This window comes from Sturnira hondurensis, unplaced genomic scaffold, assembly GCF_014824575.4.
Source record: "Sturnira hondurensis isolate 20B ecotype Veracruz unplaced genomic scaffold, ASM1482457v3 Scaffold0012467, whole genome shotgun sequence".
Classification (NCBI taxonomy): Eukaryota; Metazoa; Chordata; class Mammalia; order Chiroptera; family Phyllostomidae; genus Sturnira; species Sturnira hondurensis.
In genome coordinates, this window is record NW_028085098.1 from 1,288,388 (window position 1) to 1,303,857 (window position 15,470).

The 15,470-nt window shown below is 44.9% G+C and overlaps 1 protein-coding gene across 2 annotated transcripts in view; it reads right to left on the minus strand.

Moving 5' to 3' along the window:
* Positions 1-15,470, minus strand: part of EMILIN2 (elastin microfibril interfacer 2) — a 56,200-nt gene that overhangs the window by 29,628 nt on the left and 11,102 nt on the right. The gene's annotated exons all lie outside the window — the stretch shown is intronic.

Here is a 15,470-nt window from a genome sequence, read left to right on the forward strand (position 1 = left end):
TTCCCAGCCCTGCCCCACCCCATGCTCCCCGCCTCCCTCCCATTTCCGCCCCCCACCCTTAGTTATTGTCCATGTGTCCTTTATACTTGTTCATGTGAGTCCATCCCCTTTTCCCCTATGATTCTCTCCCCTCTCCCCTCTGGACCCTGTCAGCCTGTTCCATATTTGAGTGTCATTGGTCATATTTTGCTTGCTTGTTTGTTTTGTTTAGATCCCTGTTAACGGTGATATCATATGGAAAGCATTATGCTGAGCGAAATAAGCCAAGCGGTGAAAGACAAATTTACCCCAACTTCTATTTCAGGCTCAGAACCATGACTCTCTTGAACCTCGTCCCTTCTCTTCACTTTGAACGCCAGCACTAGCAGCTGGTCATCTTTTTAGGGCCAATTTCCAGAACAAAAGAATCTTTGTACCACTTCCCCAGGGTTGCTGTGTGCTGCTCAGGGTGGTGGTTCGGGTGGACCAGTTGCCGGGTGGCAGAGGCCCTCCCCTCGCGCAGCCAAGTGACTCCACCTAGGGCACCGGCCTTGTGGCAGGTGTTGTTCAAAGTTACATTCCTGAGAGAATTATAGATTACTACCTGTAATGGACTTCAACATCTTCTGTCACCTAAAACTCCAAATGTAAGGATCTGCTCCACCACCAGGACAGGACAAGTGTCCTTTCAGCATCCCAAGAGGCCCTGCTGACAGCGCTGCCCCGAGCATTAGGGTCCCAACACCTCTCACTGTCCCTGTTTCACCTGGTGTTCTAGGGCCGTGGTCCTCACCTTGGCCATGAGAATCACCAGGAAACTGTAAAAAACTACAGATGCCTGGGCCTCACCCTCAGAGGTTCTCATTCCATTGGTCTGTGGTGGGGCCTGGTGTGTGGATTTTGAGAGGGCCTGGGGGAAACTTTTTCAAGAAAAACTGAAGAGAGAGCCCAATAAACAGAAAAGAAAGGCTGCTCGAGGAGTAAGGAGGCAAGTCCGCCTTCATTCTGTCCTGTTTCCACCACATCCCCACCAAGCCCCCACAATTCAGATTTTTCTCTTTTCACAAATGAGAAAACAGAGGCTCATAGAGGCTAAGCGACCTGTCCAAGTTCCAACAGTCAGGAAGGGTAGGGCTGGGATTTAGACCCATGTTGTGTGTACCCTACACAACCTTCCAGCATGCAGAAGGCACTTGCCCTAAATTCAAAACAGCCACACCCGCCCAGAGATGTTTCAAAGGACATTGGTAAGAAGGTAACCACTGCCCCCATTCAGCAAACATTCACCTGAGTGTCTAATTCGTTCCAGGTACACACGAGCCCTTGGCCCTACCTTCCCCCTACCAAAAGAATCCTCTGTGTGGTCCTTGAAATTATGAAAAAAGAAAGATTCCACTCCATTGTTCTGTATGCCCAACTATGGCATAATGCTGAAAAAATGTGTAATCTCAGAAAAACTTGGTCCCTCTGAGCATTTAAGACTGAATGTGCAAATGTGTTGTTCTTGGGTTTTGTTCATGTGCCAGTAGATGACAGCCTATATTACACCCTTTTGAATGCGGCTGAGCCGGAATGGGAGAGCAAAACATGAGGCTTGGACACCCTGGGAAGAGGGACAACTTCTCACCCCACCCGGGGGCCTTAACCTCTCACTACGGAGCCGGGTGTAAGAAAGTTCTGAGTTTTCGAATACTTCATTCTTTTCTGTAAAAGCAGTTATTATTTCGGAGCCAGCTCGTAACTCGGGAAAGCTCCCTGGAGTTCCCACCTGCCTTTCCACCCTCACACGCATTCCGCATTCCCGCCCTTCCCCTAGCTGGCCTGCTGTAGGGTTTCCTGTTTCAGGCAATGGAGTTCAGTTTGACAGCATCTTTGAGGAACTTTTCAGGTCCAGCGTGTGGACCTCCCCTGTGACAGCTGGAAAGGATCAGGCGGCCACCTAAGTGTGGGAAAGCTCATGTTCCCACTTCTCTGTGCACCACAACATGGACCCCAGACGTGGCTTCGGGTCCTCAGACCTCTATGTAGAGGGTGGGAAGGAGGTAGAGGTTGTCCAGCCTCACGGCCATACTGGGGTTTTCCTCACATAAACGGGGTTCCCACACCCACAGTAGCAAGCTGGGAGGTTACACAGATAATAGGGAAGAACCCAATAGGATTTCCAGGCCCCCTGACCTGGAAATCAGCCAAAGTGCTGCAGGACAATATCCTGGCCGGGAAGCTTTACAAAAATGCCTAGGCCTTTATCCTTCCAAATTCTAACTTTAATTGGTTTGGGGGCATAGGGCACCCAGGTCTCTATGCCTTTCAAAAAGTCCCCAAAATTTCATCAAGTGCAGCCAGAGTTAAGGAGCAGCCCCAGATCCAGGGAACCCAGCCACCCTCTGAGGCAGCCAGGGCTGGACGGTCAGGCAGGGAAGTGAAGGGCCAAACCAGCCCAAGCATCACCAGGCCTTTGGGCTGTGAGCACACAGAGATGCTCAGCAAATACTGAGCCAGCTGCACCAACTGGGGCACCAAAGTGAGGGACTGACAGCCAAAGGGACAGCCGGGAGGTGCTGGGAGAGCTGGAGAGCTGACTCAGGCTGCGGCCTTGGCCCCCATCCCAGTCTCTGGTCAGGATTGTAACAGCATCTTGTCCCTTGGGAAGCACATACCCAGCTGCCTCCGCATCCTGGAGGCTGTGGCAATGAGCTGCCCCATGACTTGAGCCTGCCCTGGACCCCTGCCTCGGCCATGCCCACTCGCCCCAACTCTCCTCTCCCTCTGAAACTCTTTTTTGAGGGAAACAAGTGTTCACCACATGAGCTCAGCCTGTGTGTTAGAGGTACCAGATTGGCCAAGGAAATCCTAATGAAAAGGAAGGTAGCAAGGAAAGAACTGAGAAAGCTGAATCAGAGTTCAGGGACCACATGAGCGAAAAACAAAATGTGACAAAATGACTGTGTCCTCATTTGACGTCAGAGCCACAAAGACTCCTTCCTACTGACTTGAGGTGAGCTCTCTTCCCAAACGTGCTTCAATTCACACTTGCGTTTGCTCGTTCAATGTTTGTTTTTCCGAGAGACAGTAAACCCTATTAGGGCAAGATTACCTGTGGATTTTGTTCTCCTCAACATCCCCACCAAAAACACAGTGTCTATCCTGTTGTAGGTGCTCAATAAACAGTAATTAATTAATGGTAGTAGGTCTACTTTTGACAAGGTTTTGGGGAGTCCAATATCCTAATTAAAAACTCCCAAATTATCCTCAGGTCCAACCCCAAGCAGACATGAATTCCTGAGTCTTCCCAAAACCAGACCAAGCTCCAGGGTCTCTCCCATCATGACAAGCTGGGTAAGAATCACACACCCCACGACATAGGACTGCGCTGTCCAATTAGTAGCCATTAACCATGTGTGGCTACTTACATTTAAACTAATTAAAATTAAATAAAATGAAGCATTTAGTTCCTCAGTCACACTAGCCACATTTCAAGCGGTCAACAGCCACATGTGGCTAGTATACCAGCATTGTTGCAGGAAGCTTCATGGGACAGGGTAGTCCTAGAGAGTCACAGGACAGTCAGGGGAATAGCAGCGGCACACATCCATCTGCGTGTCTGTGGTTTCTGTCCACACCCACTGGCTGCTTTTCTCCTCCCACATCCTAGAATCACCGGTGGACCACTTGTCTGAAAAATAACCACACACCACTGGCAGAGGGTCAGCTAGACAGCTGTTCCACAAGGAAGGGACCTTTGCCCTGCACTTAGGCTGTATGTGAACTTTATTTGAACACAAGCCATTAAAACCACACAAATTGAAAGGACAGTGCCCCACTGGAGACACTCGCTTGACCAGGATTTCTCCCCAAAACAGACTTTCTAGTAAACTCTTCTCCTTCTTGCAGTCACTGGCTTGCCCCCAGAACCTGGAGCCAACGCTTCTTGCTTCATTCTGATGTGTGGTTCTGCACAGTATTGAATGCAACAGGACTGGGAGGATGGAAAAGGAAGCCAGAAAGAAGAGGCGCTTCCGTCTCTCTGGTAGGCAGCACTCTGGGCCTGCAGAACTAACCACATACCCGGGGCAAAGAAAATGAGCATGTAAAGGTGAGAAGTCATTTCATCGCATTTCAGAATGCTCACCAGGACAGACTTGGTGATCTGGCATTCAGCTACCACGCCAAGTTTCCCACAGAGCAGCAGTTCCCTCCAGCCACAGTAATTCAATTTTTTCTTTATTTTTAGACAGAGTGGGAGGGAGGGAGAAAGAGAGGGAAACATCAACGTGTGGTTGCCTCTCATGCGCCCCCAACGGGGGTCCTGGCCCACAGCCTAGGCATGCGCCCTGACTGGGAATCGAACCAGCGACCCTTTGGTTTGCAGGCCAGTGTTCAGTTCATTGAGCCACACCAACCAGGGCCAATTTTTTTAAATTGTGGTAAAATATACAGTACATTAAGTTTGCCATTATTACGAGCACAGTGGCAGTGAGCAGGTTCACACTGTTGTGCAACTGTCACCACCATCCGTCTCCAGCACTTTCATCACCCCAGCCAAAACCAGGCACCCAGTAAGCCCTAACTCCCTTCACCCCTAGCACCGGCAACCAACCACCATTCTACTGTCCGTCTCTCTGAATCTGACCACTCTAAATACCTCACATGAGTGGAATCATAGAGTGTTTGTCTTTTTGTGACTGGCTTATTTTACTTAGAATAATGCCCTTGTAGAGAAGAAAAAAATGTTTCTTCTACACTCTCAGATTTATTCTGGAGCATATGCATTGAACTGACAAAAGACAGATGAACAAGAGAAAGACATACAAATGTTACTGATGTTAATATTTTTACATGTACAGGGGTTTCACCGAAGTGAAAAAAATCCTAAAAAGAAGTGATTAGAATCAGGGCTCATATACCACTTAAAAAAGGGTGATAAATTGTAGAGGAGTAGACAAAGGAAAGGGGGTTTGGGCTTCGAGGGGTCATAAATTGCGGGAAGGTGACTAGGAAATACAGGGTCCAGCACAAATAACACCCCCTTTTAATTACAAAATCTTTTATTACAAAATCCTAAGCATGTCATTCTGTAACATAACAGTATCGCCCTTGAGCACAAAACATGACATTTTAGGTGAAATGTTCAAATCGCTGTCTATCTTGTGTGAGACATTCGTGTACTCTACCGCCTGTCGTCAAGCAGTCCTCACTTCTGCCGGACTCTGTCCCTGGGGGAGCTAGCGGAAGATAAGGGCTGTTTCAGCGCAGTTTGCATATGCAGCCTCGTGTCAGTGCCAGCTCTTTGTCCTCGGTGACAAAGATCGCTCTCCTCATCCTGGTACAGGAGAGGGGGGAAATCGACACCCAGCTTTCTAGGGAGAAAGGAGGAGAGCAGAGAGTCCTCTGTCTGCTGTTTCTCAATGGCTTCCACTTAGAGGAATAGACAGGGGGTGGCCCATGGTGATCCCCTTCATCCTCCAGGCTCCCCTGCGTTGTAAGCGTGTGTCAAAATTTTCTTCCTTTTCACATGGTAACTCACTTCTGAAAAGTTCGGTGCTCACATTTCAATTTAGAATAGCCAGAACAGTGGACTGGGTGTGTAGGAACAACATGTGACAAATGGGGTTTTTTCCTATTTTTTGTGTTCCTATCAATCAATGAATAAATACATGAGTTTTTAATTGAAATAACCATTCATCGAAAGCAACTATGGTCAGGCAGTAGAGGCTACAAAGTTTGAAATCAGAAGTGACTTCAGAACTGTGTTGAAAGGAAAGTGGCTCTGCACTCGCACAAGGGACACTTGCACTTGGGTCCCATCCAAAATTGGCCACGTGACCATGTGTGTCCCCACAGACGATGTCTGCAATGTGAAGACCGGGCTCCGATCCACAAGGCCCCTCCCAATGCTAACTTTCCACAGCATGGAAGTCTCCCCAAAGAGATGAAGTGAAGGAATTCAAGGGCTTTCTTCCAGGTTAAAGCCCTCCAAACACCAAAACCAGAATTTCCATCTTATCTTTCTCCACTACATTACACATTCTCAATTAGATCTCTGAATGGAGGAAATAATAACATGGAAAAAATGTAAACTATTTTTCTTGACTTTTTAGGGAATCCACCTAAGTTTTAAAAGCCAGAATGCTTGAGCAAACGTGTTTCTGAGATACAAAATGTATCTAATAAATCTAAAAGTCAGATGGATGAGCGCTCATTAAAACTAGAGTGCATATAAATAGAGCTTTGTACACATTTTTAAAAGAACAGATCCTACAGCAAAGTGATGTGTTCATAATGAAAATGTGTATATAGAAGACTATCTGTTTTCCAGTACAAAGGAGATATTTGCTGGAGAAACCACAATTGTAAGCTGCTTATTTTTCCATTTCCTCTTGAATTCATTTCCGTATGTACTTAGTGTAGCAAGTAGATTTCAAAACCTAAAATTCTCTTTACTTCTCAGTAGTTTGCCCTGATTATACAGTATAATAAGTAGAAACTTTCCTGCGCAGTCCTCCATGATCGCCCCCCCCCCCCCCCCCCGACAGAGCAATTCTGAAGTCCTGAGGAAAGATGATCAAGGAAGAGCTCGGTGGCTCAACTGCAGGGCTCAGTCCCACTCGGCTATAGGAGCAGCCGGGACCTTCGGACAAACTTGCATTGCTAAAAATGATATCATCTCCAAGTGCAGGGCGTGTCCAGACCATAAAATACAGAGTATGCATGAGTTACAGTGAGTCCACATTCTTAGCTCTAACTTCCTCACTTTGGGAGATCCATTGCAAAACTCAGTAGGGAGGAGCACCGTGAGTGCGGGGCATCCCCCAGGGCCCCAGCTAACTGTGAGGGCTTTCTGGAGGGCTGAATAATCCAAGGTGAATGACGGACCACATTCTCTTCTAATGAAGAACTCTTTGGGGAAGAGCCATTGCCGCTGCAGAATGTTTCCCCCAAATAATGCCTACACTGTTCCACTTCTCAAACTTACATTATGTTTCCTCGTTCCTGGAGTCAAATCACAGAAGGCTCTTCCCTCGTCATTCCCCGCACTCATACTCAAGTGTGCCCCCAGGGCGAGCCATGATGACACCCCCTGGTCTCCGCCTTTCGCGTCTTTTGCATGATGCTCACCACAAATACAACTTTCCATGGTTTGGGGATTGAAACCTTTCTTTTCTGAGCCACCAAATAACTCCACTTTGACTATTTCCTCTTTTTGAAGTGTAAAAGTGATTTTCTCAAATTCTCCTGCAAAGTCACAATAATTTCGAAAGCCTTTTTCCTGTGTTTCTCTTGACTTGGTTTGCAACGCCCATCCGTCTCTCTCCAGGGTCTCAGTCACCCTCCTGCTTTTTCTTCTTCCTCAATTCCATATCCTCCATCCACTCTTCAACTTGCAGCTGCCCATCCAGTGTTCTCACTATTGCCTTTTGATGCTGGAAAGGAATTAGCTCTGACATCCCATCTGTATTTATTTCAGACCTTTGGGCAAAGACTAGGATGCTGGCAAGCTCTTATACAGGCCACACCTGCTAAGTTAGTGGAAGTCACTTGGAAGCTTAGAAAACCTTGAGACAGTATGAGTTTCTCTGTGGGTATAAAAACATTTTCTTCCTTTGGGCCAATTCATTCTCAGTTTTAAAGAAATAATCTGGGAATTGGAAACACAGGAACACTTGTATTTCTTTTCTAATTTATGACCACATTGGGAGGAAAAGGACCAAAACGCTATAACATAGTTTCATATTTTTCACATTATCCAGGCTAACCCAGTATTATTGTTTTCAAATCCACACTTAACGGCATGGAGACATTTCATTCACCTGCACTCTGCTTAGGAAGAGCGTTGTTCTTCTTTGAGAGATGCTGCCACAATCCACCCCACTCCAAGACCTTCAGGTGTGGACAAGTAGGGAGTGTGTGTGGGGGGGTGCTATTTAGCAAGACTAAAAGAATAATTTTGCTCCTCTGCTTTTATTTATTTTTATTGATTTTAGAGAGAGAGAGAGAGAGCAAAACACCAGTATGTTGTTCCACTTATTTATACATTCGTTGGTTAATTTTTGTATGTGCGTTGACCAGGGATCGAACCTGCAACCTTGGCATATTGGGGTAAGGCTCTAACAACTGAGCTACCCACCCAGAGCGGTTATTTGCTTTTATATAGAAGGTGGTAGTGGAGCAGTAGGCCAAGGAGGAGGAACTTTCCCCAGGAAGACTTGGGGTGGCCAATGGCTTTCCAAGGTGGGGATCCTTGGATGTCCTTAAAGCCATCTGTGTGGCTAACACGCTTCAGCACAGTCCTCACTGCTCAGGTAGACATGTGGGGCTGGGTTTTTCTTAGGGAACTTGAGGGTGTGGCATTCCCTACCTTGGCCAACCCCATATGGTTTTAAGAGAATCACCACAGAACCCAGGTATGCGAGGGCTGTGGGACAGTAAGCCTTGGGAACTGTCCGAGGTTAAAGGGAAGTTTTGGGGTACCCATGGTTCCTGTAAATTGAGAGGCGTGGAAAAAATTTCTAGACACAGATGGTGCCGCTCCTGCCCAGGGTGCCACAGCGGCAAACTGAACTTCTGTGTTCATGTAAACACTCCACTTGACCAGAAACACAGCATTGCCAGTCAGCCCATCCCCAAATGCCAAGTCAGCTCTGGGCTCTATACCTATGTCTTTGTTCCTTGATCTTTCTAAATAAGGCCAGATATTCAACCTCAGCCAAGCGTGCTCTTTTCCCTGCTGCCTCCTCTAATGCTTTATAAAACTCACTCTTGCCTGTGAAAATGAATAAACAGAAACCTCATTTAAAATGGAGTCAGTAGGCTAGGAGAAGGGACACTCACCTGTGTCACTCAACATGCACAACTGACCCCAACAGGAAGAGATGTACCTTGCCTCTCAGACACTCCTTGCCCAGGAACAGCTCAGCCAGTGGGAGACTGCCATGACTCAGCCAATGAAAAGCCACTATACTTCCTGAAAACTGAAAGCTTTCAGTTTTCTCCAATGGACTCTTTGTTTGTGGATAGCCCATCCCCAAGTCCGTAAAAGAGTGTCCCTCTCCACTGTTTCTCTGGTCCTGCCATTCTATTTTGTCCCCAAACAACCCATTTTGCTGGAGAAATATCTGGCCCCCTATTTGTTTAAGGTCAAACATGCCCCAAATCCCTCAAGAAGAGTGCCAGATATTTCTCCACCAAAATGGTGAAATATTGGAAATATTGGAAAATTGGTGAAAATGGTAGATATATTTCTCCATTGCTTGTGAAGCACTGTACTCCCCCAATCTGTGGGTTGTTTTCCCTTGAGTAAAGGACAAATTTATTACTGAATCATATAACTAGAGAAGAATGAGACAGACGTGGACACTGAATGAAGAGGGAACCAACAGATATCTGTTAATGAGTTAAAAATATGTGGATTGCTTTCCATTTCTTTAAAATATGGGTTTTTTAAGAAAAATTATATAGATTGTATAATTTTGTTTTGTTTTTAGTGAGGGGGAGAGAGAGAGAGAAAGACAGGGAGAGAAACATCGGTGTGAGAAACACATCCATTAGGTGGCTCTCATGTGGCCCCAGCCAGGGACGGAACCACAACCCAGACACGTGCCCTGACTGGGAAATCAAACCTGGGGCCTTTTGCTTTGCGGGATGGCATTATTTTAACTCATTTAAATCAATAAAACAGTAAAATCCACGGTGTAAGTAGTGGTTCTCATTCTCCTAATAAACTGGGGCTGAGTTGGCCCACTACCCAAAGAATTCACTAAAATTGCCTTCAATAAGTTTTTGCAAATAAAATATACAAGCAAGCATGGTATTTTTAAAAGCTTCCAAATTAATCTTTAAAATAATTCAAGTTGCAGTTCTATCTTTGGTCACGATATCCTCCCAATAACACCAAACCGCTTCTTTAGAGTTGTGTAATCTGAACCCTCATAAAATAAAGCTGTCTCATGTCACAGAGAGTCAGTGTAGGCTTCTGCCTTGGCAAAACAACTTAATTTTTATTTTTAAATATATTTTATTGATTATGTTACTACAATTGTCCAATTTTCCCCTTTATTCCCCTCCTCCCTGCACCCCACCTCCCACCCACATCTCCTCACTTTAGTTCATGTCTGTAGGTTGTGCATATAAGTTCTTTGGCTTCTCCATTTCCCATACTTTTCTTAACCTCCCCCTGTCTATTTTCTACCTGCCATTAATGCCTCTTATTCCCTGTATCTTTTCCCCTTCTCTCCCCTTCCCACCGCCCCCCACTGATAACCCTCCATATGATCTCCATTTCTCTGGTTCTGTTCCTGTTCTAGTTGTTTGCTCAGTTCATTTTTGTTTTTGTTTTTGTTTTAGGTTCAGTTGTTAATAGGTATGTATTTGTTGTCATTTTACTGTTCATATTTTTACCTCCTTTTTCTTTGATAAATCCCTTTAATATTTCATATAATGAGGGCTTGGTGATTATGAACTCCTTTAACTTGACCTTAGTAAGATAACTAATTCAGAAATCTAAATTATAATTTATGTTATTACTTTGGTTGGTTTACTTGGAATCCACCATATCTGAAACCTTGTTTTAGCTGCAAGCTATGACATTTTCACTCATTATCAACGATTATTTTCAAAGACCTTATATGTATGTCATACTTTCCATTTTAAAAATGCAAGCCATGGGCAGTTGTTCAAACTTATGGCCTCCGTGACTGAAAGCTGAACACCGAACTCAGCCACATGATTCTTAACAATGGGAGGGAAGATGAGCTACAAACACGTGAGCTCCCAAGAATAAACCCTAATGTAAACTCTGGACTTTGGGGGATAGTGATTTGTCAGTGTAGGTTTGTCGATCGTGGCCAATGCACCACTGTGGGGCAGGATGTTGATAACGGGGGCTGTGCATGTGTGGAGGAAGGGGCTACATGGGAAATCTCTGTACCTTCCTCTCAACCTTAAACTGTTTTTTTAAAATAGTGTCAATAGAAACATAAAGAAACAACCCACATGCTCTCTCTTTCATTCATTCATTCAGCAAACATCCTCTGGGTGCCTACTAGGTGGTACCCAGCATGACACTATGGCTTTCTTTGAGCCACCAGTATCCAACATGGAACAATCATAGTTATATGGAGGCCATATGGAGAATAATATCCAATTCTATTACCCATAACAAGAGTCACCATTGAAGTCCCAACTCAGGCCCTGGCTGGTGTAGCTCAATGGATTGAGCTTGGGCCTGCGAACCAGAGGATCGCGGTTCGATTCCCAGTCAGGGCACATGCCTGGGTTGCAGGCTGGTTCCTTGCAGGCCAACTACCAGCAGGGGACGCACGAAAGGCAACCATACATTGATGTTTCTCTCCCTCTCTCCTTCCCCTCTAAATATAAATAAATAAATAAAATCTTTAAAAAAAATAAAGTCCCAACTCAGTCAAAGACCAGTTAGATTAGACAAGACCCCAAAACTTCCCTGGTCCTCAATTACCTCAAATATAAATTGGGATTTACATTTGCTCTTTTTCTACCTCCCAGATAGTGAAAGAATAAAATTATACAATAGCTGTGAAATCTGTAAAACTATAAAACTTAATATAAATGATGTTTATAAACTGTGTGTATGTGTGTACACATACCATAAAGAAAAAACTTGCAGTAAGACTAAAAATATGGGTTTATTCTATAATAATAGACTCAACTGTTTTCATAGAAGGTAACAGTTGGTTCCTGATCACCAAAATTGATGAATAATAGGGTCCTGATTGTCCCATGGACAAAAACAACCCTGCCACAATCTCCGAACGAGGGTCCACAAACTAATTTGCCTTCCTTTGCAATGTGTGGTCCTTTTTATCAATACTCTTGACGACATACTACACAGATGACTCAGTGACAGATTTTCACATCTCCTCCAGACCCACCCAGGGCTAATCATTCATTAAGCACAGAGGTGGCCACCCAGCCACTCAAACTGTGTCACTGCTTCTCATCTTCTCCACAGCCAGGTCACACCCGCCTCAGGTCTGGCATGCTCTGTGGCCCACCTCCCAACAGGCCCCTCCCACCACCACTCATGCCTACCCTGTTCTCTCCCCTCTCAAATTAATCTTTCACACACTGCCAGGTCAGCATGTGGAAGCATACCTCTGATGGTGCCCCAGATAACAACCTTCTGTGACTCCCCTTTGCCCAAACAATAAAGCCCAGCCTCCCAACCTTAGCTGTCATGGGTTGAATTATATTCCCTCCCTCCAAATAGGTACGTTGGAATCCTCACCCCAGTGCCTCAGAATGTGACTTTATTTGGAAAGAAGGTCTTTACAGAGGTAATCAGGTTAAAATGAGATCGTTAGGATGGGCTTTAAATCCACAATGACTGGCATCCTTATATAAGTAGGCAATTTGGATAGAGACACACACAGAGAGAAGACCTTGTAAAGAGAGGGAGGAGAGCCATCCACATGCCGAGGACAGAGGCCTGGAACAGGTGCCTCCCTCACGGCACTCAGAAGAAACCAGCCATGCTGACGCCTCGACTTTCTCTTCACTGTGGCTGTCCCTTCACCTCCCCCCTCTCGGCCCTTGCTCGTGTGCTTTCCTAGCTTATGCCGGACCCTCTCACATATACACAGCTAGAACCTCCCGTCAAAGACCTGCCAAGATGTCACCACGCACAAACCAGTGCTCAGATTCCTCCTGGCTGGAAACAATTTCCTCCACCTCGGAACACTCTCAGCTATCTGTGCTTCTCTTGTAGCAATTCTCCTTTCTACCTTTTATTTGTAATAATTTCTGTTTATGTGTCATCTCACTTACAGGATGGAAACTTCTGGAGGGCAACAGAGAGGTCAAGTTCCTTGCTAGTCCTGTGTCAGACACAGGGCCTGCACAAAAATATTTGCTTAATGAAACTGAGTAACACACAGTCTTCAAAGAATTAGTAGTCTTCTTTAGCCCTACTGAGCTTTCTGCCAGTTCACAATGACTTAGCCAATTACATAGCTTCAATCCAACATTTCCCAGGGCTATTGATGTGAAATGTGATTGTTTTTTTAAATCTCATTGCTGTTTTATCTAGTGTTCTACATTTGTTATGTATTTACCACCTCGGTTGGTCTTTGGAAAAATCCAAGAAGTAACTTATGATTGTCATAAGTGAATTTCTACCCTCAGTATTTCACAAGTCCTCAGTTACAAAACAACTACTCTATAGAAATCGTGGTACAAACGCACAAAGTTATACTAGTCAACAATAAGAAGCAATCAACTATTGATACATAGTACAAAATGGATGTACTTCAAAACAATTCTGCTGAATGAAGAAATTTTAACATGAAACAGTACATATTGTATAACTCTACATAAAACTTTAGAAATTGCAAACTCCTATCAGCCTGGGAAGGGGGTGTGTGAGGACAACTGGAGGGAAGGATTATTAAGGAAAGTAAAGGACATTTTGGTGATGGAAATGTTAAATCTCTCAATCGTGGTGTTGGTTTCAGGGGTCAAAAAATTAAATTTTCCAACTTTAAATATGTACAGTTTCTCTAAATTATATCTCAGCTAAAGCTGCTTTAAAAAACAACTATTTTTTGCATTGGGATGTTTTTAAAAATCTCTTCAGGACTGTGAAAGCAAAGTACTAGATAGTCTTGACTACCCAAAATAGATCTCTACTAAGTGGAACCCAAAACAAGCATTATTGAGTCTATTTCAAAGTTTCAAAATGAGGATTTAACTAAAGATTTTTTCTAATGTACCGAATTACTCTTCAGACACATAACCAATTGTTTTGTTTATTGGGAACTTGGGCTCACATTTATTTTTGTATTTTTTAAAGGTATAGATCAATGATTAAAGAAAGACAGTTTTTTATAACCACATTCATTTGTCATTTTGTGTGAAAGAACACAAAGTATCAAAGATACAAGTTATCATTTTGAACATCAGACAGTCTACTCATTGGGATCATCATTTTCCCAGGGACCCTTCTGGAAAGGAGTGTTCGGCGGAGGCCTTGCTCTTTGGTTCAGGCAACAAGCCCTGCAAGGCGCCTGTACTCCCCCTGCTGCCCCACCGGGGAGGGGCCTCCGTGCTCCGTCTTTCTAGCTGTTCTGTGCAATGACAGGACGAAATGACTCCCAAATATCTTCCGTGGCCAGAAGATGATGCAACATGTTGGGATGGGAAGAGGGCACATCATTCATCATGGCCAAGGGGGGGCTCTAGCCTGGCGTTATTGCCCTGGAAGTTGCTGCCCCGCTGAAAGCAGCTGAAGGCTCTCCAGCCTAGGCCTCCGGAAACACACACCAGGCCTGGACATTGTCTGGACATAGGGCAGGTTCAAGGTTCTGGAACATTTAGAATACTCAGAAAGCCTCGGCTAAACCTCCTGGCCAAGGCCCTCATTCCGATGGCATGTGAAAGCTCTTTGGGTTGGAATGGACTGCGCCAGGGAAACACTGTAATGATGAAAAAGTCTCCCTGTGAAGGACTGGATTGTGAAACTCACCCCTCCCCAAGAGCTGGCGCAATCACCACCACAGCTTTGAGCTGCATTTCCAAGATACGCGGGAAAGCCTCAGCAGAAAACAAGTGGCATTTTCACCCCAATAGTTTAGGAAAATTCTAGGCCCTTATCTCATGATCCTTTAATAGCATCTCTGTTGACATGTTGGAAACTTGAAATAAGAGGGAAATTTTTGTTTTTAATCCCCCACCCAAGGTCATTTTCCCATTGCTTTTAGAAAGAGGAAGGGAGAGAGGAAGGAAGAGAGAGAAACGTCACAGCCAGAGGAAATATCGATTGGTTGCCTCCTGTACATGCCCATACTGGGGCTCACATGTGACTGAACTGGGGCTCAAACCCGCAACCTTTTGGTTATGAGACAATGCTTCAACCAACAGCCATACTGGCAAGGGCAAGAAGGAAATTTCTAGTACCTCGTTTTATAATGGATTATGAGCAAATCTCTGTTAAAAGATCACTGAATTACACCCATGCATTTGGCAGGTACTGTACAATCATATATGGATGTGAAGATGGGAAAAGTTAGGAAAAAATCAAGAAGACTCATAGCAAATTTCCTTTCATCGAAATGACCAGTTTGAAGGAAATTACTCAAGATGGCAGCATAGGTAAACACAGCTTGACTCCTCACACAATGGCATCAAAATTACAACTGAACTACAGAACAACCATCACCCAGAACCTCCAGAAACTGAGCTGAATGGAAGTCCTACAACTATGGGATTAAAGAAGAAACCACATCGAGAATGGAAGAGGAGCAGAGACGCAGAACGGCTGGTCTCACATCCATGTGAAGTGGATAAAAATGGGGAGGGATTTCTTGGGAGCAAGGAGTCCCAGCCACACACTAGGTTCCCCCGCCCAGAGTTCCAGGGCCAGGAAGATAAGTCCCCATAACTTCTGGCTGTAAAAAGCAGTGGGGATTGAGACTGTGGAAGAGAGAAACTATTGGAGCCTCAGGCAGTTCCTCTTAAAGGGC